We start from the raw sequence: 6628 nt of genomic DNA, 5'->3' as shown, positions 1-6628 counted from the left end.
GAGTTGGTTCTGACTCATAGTGACCCTCTATAGGTTTTCCAAGGAGCAGCTAGTGGGTTTCAACTGCTGACCTTGTGGTTCAAATATTGATATACATGTGGAATCTTGGTGTGTGCTGTAGGATCAGCTCTGGACCATAAGGTAAATTTGAACTGCTCTTCAGAAACTTAATACAGGGTCACTGAGAATGAGAACCAACTTGATATTTAACAACAACAACAAAAGGTGTGTGTGTGTATATATATATATACTGTTTGGCATTTTATTTTCAGTGTTTTATATATGACATCTCATTGCCTTCTATTTTGCATGGTTACTGAGAAATCAGAGTTTCGTCTTATTGGTTGTCTGTTAGAGGGAGTGTCATTATTCTTGAGCTGTTTTCAGCATTCATTCCTCTTTTGGGTTTTCAAATTTTGCTTATGCTACATCTTGGTGAATTTCTTTAGAGGGCTATTGTATTTGGGGTTTGTTGAGATTCCAAAATTGTTAATTTCCTCACTTTTCATGATATTAGGGATGTTTTCTTCCAGAAAATCTTCAAAAATGGTCATGGTGCTTCTTTTTCTCTTCTTGTTTTGCAATTGTGATCACATGTAAACTATGCCTCTTGATGATGTCCCAATAATTCTTAGACTTTCTTCTTTTTTTTTTTTTTTTTCATTCTCTTTTCTGATGATTCTCTTAACAGATGACTATTAAGGATTTTGAGTGTAATTTTACTAATAAAGCCATCCACTGTTTAAATTCTACTCCTTTGCCCTTCCAAATAATTATCTATTTCTGGAAATTTAGGATTAATGTTCTGGGTTTCTATTGGCTGTTTATGTATGGTTTCTAATTTTTCATTTATTTTGTCAACTTACTCGTGTATTGTTTCCCTGAACTGTTGTAGAAATTTGTCTGTGCTTTCTGTGATTTTGTCTTTGTTTTCTGGGATTTCTTTCCTGAACTGCTGAAAAGACCTAGGTAAATTTTCTTTTGAACTTTATATCAGGTAGTTCTAATAGCAATTCTTCCTCCAGAAAATTTCTGGCACTTTATTTTTATCACTTGTTTGAGTCATCTTGTCCTAATTGTGTGTGTGTGAATTAACTGTGCCTATTGTTATTGCAAATAATGGGTATCCCAGAACACTTCATTGTGCTCACAAGGAACTTGTGCTTAGACCAAATGGCAGTTAGAACACAAAATATACTGAATGACTTAAAATAAGGACAATTATGTGGTAGGGTTGTATCTTTTCAACATACTTATTCAGTTTGTGTACTGAGCAAATAACCTGAGAAGCTGTACTATATGAAGAAGATGGCATTATATTGGAAGAAGACTCATTAACAACTTGGGATAAGCACATGACACAACCTTTCTAACTTTCTAGAAGAGAAGAAGACTTAAATTACTGATTAAAATCAATTATTACAGTACTAGTATGGTTGCATCTCAATGCATATACAAAAACATTCTCTCACAACTGGATCAATAAATAACATTCTGATAAATGGAGACTGGATTGAAAAAGAATTCATTTTGTTTGGATCCACAATCAACACTCATAGAAAATGAAGTCAGAAAATAAAATGATGCATTGCATTAGGGAAATCTGCTGCATAAGACCTCTTTACAGTGTTCAAGAGCAAAGATATTAGTGTGAGAATTAATATGCTGACCAAGCCATGGTATTTTCAATAGCCTCATATGCATTTAAAAGTTGGACAACGAATAAGGAAAGGACAAATATCATTGCATTTGAGTTATGGTATTGTAGGAGAATATTAAAAGTAGCACGGACTGCTAGAAGACCAAACAAATCAGTGTTGGAAGAGGCAGCCAAAATGCTTCCTTAGGAGCCAGCATGATCAGACTTTCTCTCTCATACTTCTGACATATTATCAGGAAAGACTTGTCCCTGGAGAAGGACATTATGCTTAGTAAAGTGGAAGATTGGCAAAAATAAGGAGGAGCCCCAATGACATGGATTGACACAGTGACAATAACCATGGACTCAGGCATAGCAAAGACTGTGATATTGGCATAAGATTGTGCAGTGCTTCATTCTGTTGTGCATAAGGTCTCTATGGGTTGGTAATGACTCCTCAGGACCTAACAACAAGGAGTTATCCATATGTAAATCAGATTTTCTTAGGCCAGAATCCCCATGAAATTCAAAACCCAAGCAAGAGTTTGTGAAACTTCTCTCTAAAGCACTTTTCTTTTCTTTTTCGTTTTCTTTTTTTATTGCTGCTTCCATGAGTGTTGATAGTTGACCCAAGAAGAATGAAGTCCTTGACAACTTCATTCATTTCTCCATTGATAAGAATGTTGTTTATTGGTCCAGTGGTGAGGATTGTTGTGTTCTATACATAGAGATGCAATCCATACTGAAGGCTGTGGTCTTTGATCTTCATCAGTAAATATTTTAAGTCCTCTTCATTTTCATCAAGCAAGGTTGTATTATCTGCATATCGCAGATTGTTAATGAGTCTTCCTCCAATCTTGCTGCCATGTTTTTCTTCATATAACCTAACTTCTTGGATTATTTGCTCAGCATACAAGGTGAATAAGTATGGTGAAAGAATACTACCCTCTAGCACACCTATTCTTAATTGTAAATAATTTAGTGTTCCCATGTTCTGTTTGAACAACTGCCTCTTGGTCCTAAAGCACTTTTCTTAAAAGTGATTCTAACTTGTGAAGCTGAAGTGGGATAGCAGTAAATAATGATGTATGCACAACCTTGGAATAACAGGACTCTGGGATACAGGGATTGAGACATGGTTGGAATGGGGAAAAGGGGGAAAATAATGTTAAGATGCTTGGCTATCTTGAATCTTGGTTTCCCTGGCATATGATTATAAAATAGACACTTTAGGGGGATAGAAAGGAATAACTAGAAATATCTCCATAGAAAGCCTGTAAGTCTGTCTTCTGACTATAACTGATTGGAATACCTAAAATGGGGCTACAACGTGCCCTGTAAAGGAGGCTAACTACAGAGCCTCTGCATTACATAAGACCATAGGTGGAATCCTGAACCCCATCCAGAATCTTCTGAAGTGGGAAATTTCCACTTGAACGGACAAATAGACCAGCCTGGAACAGCTGGAAAAACAGAAGATACTTCTTGAAAGAAATATTGACAGTAAAAATACAAAACAATATAGGCAGACTGACTGATCACTACAACAAGCAAGGTGCTAACCCAGGAGACATCACGGCAAGTGGTCAGGTACCGTCAGGCCAAACCTCCGTCTAAGACTAAGACTCAATGGGAATATATGTTCTGATTGGTGACCACGTTCATCACTGATGGGGGAAGTGAGGGAAAAACATCAAATGAAGTTGTGAGTTAAGCCCTACAATGTTCAATAGACTCCTGTGAACCCAGGTAGAGACCTGGTTGGCCAGCAGTGACCTGGGGACTCTTGGGCCCAGAGTCAGTGACATAGCTACAGAGGTCTACAGTGGAGAGTGAAGCATCCAGCTGATAAGAAGAGAAGGCTTATGCATAAGAACACCCACACTTGTAGATAATACCCACTTATCCTGGCTTCAGTGATTGGATGCTCAGAGGTCAACTAGAAGAAGAAAGAAGAGGAAAAAAGAGTAATCTGATACAATTTGATGAACTTGACCTCCACCTATGGATGCAGTAGCTCAAAAGAGGGAACAAATCTTCACAGCAAGGATCGTTCCCACGCCTTCCATACACAGAGTGGACAGGGCTGGGCAACTTGGACATTAGCTATGCAGAATAAGGGGTCTACAGAGGCAAGAACTGACTGGCTTACAAGCTTTCAAGAGGGAACCTAGATCAGGGGTGTGGAGCAAGGTAGAATCTCCACTAAGTAGTATCCAATCTGTCTAGGCAGGGCTGATGATATGTCTCTTGTGAAACAATAGTGAATAATTGTTATCAGGACTGATTGTGAGGGTTGGAAATGTAAAGGTAGACATTTTGTAGCGAAAGGAGGGGAATTATTAACTTTTCAGTCTAGGAGCGGAGGTCCCTGGGACCATCAAGGGAGAAGAGTGGAGAGCAGAACCCTACCAGAGAAGCAGTGACACCAGATATACAGGCAGAGACAATGATGTGGAGGGATGGAGCAGCTGGGGACTTTAGACCCAGAGAGGGAGAGGGGCTGTGTGCTGATGATCAGGGGCAGGCTTACAGGGTATACCCTTTGGTTGGTTGACGATGCATGAAGGGGATTGTAACTATGACAATGAAATGATATACGATAGGATAAATGTAAAGCTAATATTATCCCATGTAAATTATCACATAATTCACAATAAAACATTTTTTAAAAAGTGATTCTAAATTAAGAAACTGCCCTGTATGAAATTTTTTCAGCTAAATATGGAGTTTGTGGAAAGTAGTCTTAGGTATTTCCCCTATATCCAATGCTTATTCTTTATGTACAAAATGGTAGTATATGGAGGTACAGGCATAGGAAGTTTTTGGTCATTCCTAGATGTGGGGAAGAGCCTAGCACTTAGCAACCACTAATGTGTTTGGTAAAACTTGCTACCTCTGTTTAAAAAACACTCATTTTGCCAAACAGGAGAAAATTTCAGCAGAACTGAGTTTATTGGAATTTAATTACATTCATAGAAATGTTATCAGCTATAGCACACTCTTTCCTTGTTTATAAATGGAACTAATATCACCTGAGAACAAGTCCTATTTTCACTTTTTCTACACAGACTCTGCAACAATGGAGGGCTCTATAAGGAGAAGAATATGAATAGTACCATGAACTGCTTGAAATAAAAACAATCTGTGTTGGAGGTAGTACAACCAGAATGCTGTTTGGAAGCCAGGATGGTGAAACTTCATCTCTCAGACTGCAAACATATTGTCAGGAGGGGCCATAGAGAAGGATATCATGCTGGGTAAAGTGGAAGGTAAGTGAAAAAGCAGAACTCTAACAAGATGGGTTGGCACAGTGGCAGCAGCAATGGGCTCAAACTTAATAACAATAGTGACGATGGTGCAAGACCAGACAGTGTTTCCTTCTGTTGTGCATAAGATTGCTATGAGTTAGAACTAACTTGAAGGCACCTAACACCAGAATAAGAAGAAAAAGTTGGATTTGAGCCTTTACTTACCAAGAACATTACATGTTCCCTAGTATCTTCCATTCTGCTGTAATAATGATTAAAAAGAGGAATTTTGAGCTGTTCAACTTGGCTCTGCAGGAGTAAAATGAGGTTTTCTGCTCCCATAAATGTTTTCAGTCTTGGAAACTATATGCAGGGTTGCTACAAGTTGGAACAACCTTGACAACACCCAATAATAATTGGGCTTTGGCCTTGCTATGAAATTCAACCCTGACAACTACCAGCTTTATGATCTCAAGTAGTAGCTAGTAAACAACTAAGATCTGTGGTTTTATTACTGAAAAGTGGGACTCAATACAGTATCATCCTCAAGAGAGGATAAGGTGAATACATGAGATTTAAACTGTGACCATGGTTATCTATTAGTGCCTGATTTACTCATCTAACCACGGGAACAAGCAAGGGTACAATTCATATTAGAAAATGGGTCTACCCTCTGAGGTCAAGGACAGCCTTTTTATCTCTGAAGTAGGAGTTAATACTTAGGAATTGGAGACCCATTGAATGGTCGGTCATATCATACCCAACAGGCAGATGTCTCAGAGACTGTTTAGGAACACACCTCTTAGTCATGTCTTGATGAAGCTAAAATGCTCAGTTCTCTTTCAACTTATTCATTTAAAAAAAAAAGTGAAAAGATTTTCCTTAAGGGTTCTCATCAGTATCTGCTACCCATATGGGAGATGTGGTTAAGTCAGATATCAGCCAGATTTCCCTATTTTTTAACATTCAAATGAAACTTACTTGGATATTCATCATAAATTCTGTGGAAAGTCCTGTGCCCTCTTCTAATTATAAATTCTTGTAATTTCCTGGCATGCATGATTGTTTATCCTTATTATTTCTTGCTTTCATTGATGAATTTACATGTGTCATATCTTGCTTTTAGTGCAAAAGGTCCTTATTGAATCTTCATAGTGCTAATGAATGCCAGGGAGAAGTATATGATTTTACATGACCACAGCTTAATGGAGAACTGAAAATGATGAAGTAGACATACTGTCCCTTAAAATGTATAAACCAAGAATACAAGCAAATATTCAGATTTTAAAAAAATGATAGAGATCTTTATAATCTGGTTTATTTTCATTTAAGAGAGACTATACTTGAGAGACAGGAAAGTTTCTGGAATGTGCATCTTAGAAACTGTAGACAATGGTAGTCTGGCTTTCTGTTCTTATCTAGGTCATATTTCCATCATATCCCTATCGACATGTAAATAAATATTAATTCAAAATTGTTTATGGGTCTGCTAAAATCCTACTTACAACTGTAGAGATTTCTATATCTGTGAATAAAGTAATTCTTTTAACTCTTGCAACACAGTGTCGGAAATGGTTCATGTTCAACCATTTCAATAGGTAGCATATGATCAAGAGCCAATGATACTGAAGGAGGAAGTCCAAGGTGCATTGAAGGAATCAGCAAAGAACAAGGCACCAGGAATTGATGGAATACATCTTGAAATCTTTCTAGAAAGTGAGGCGGCACAGGAGGCACT

This window comes from Chrysochloris asiatica, unplaced genomic scaffold (genome assembly GCF_000296735.1).
Source record: "Chrysochloris asiatica unplaced genomic scaffold, ChrAsi1.0 scaffold00024, whole genome shotgun sequence".
Lineage (NCBI taxonomy): Eukaryota > Metazoa > Chordata > Mammalia > Afrosoricida > Chrysochloridae > Chrysochloris > Chrysochloris asiatica.
This window is presented reverse-complemented; position numbering follows the sequence as displayed.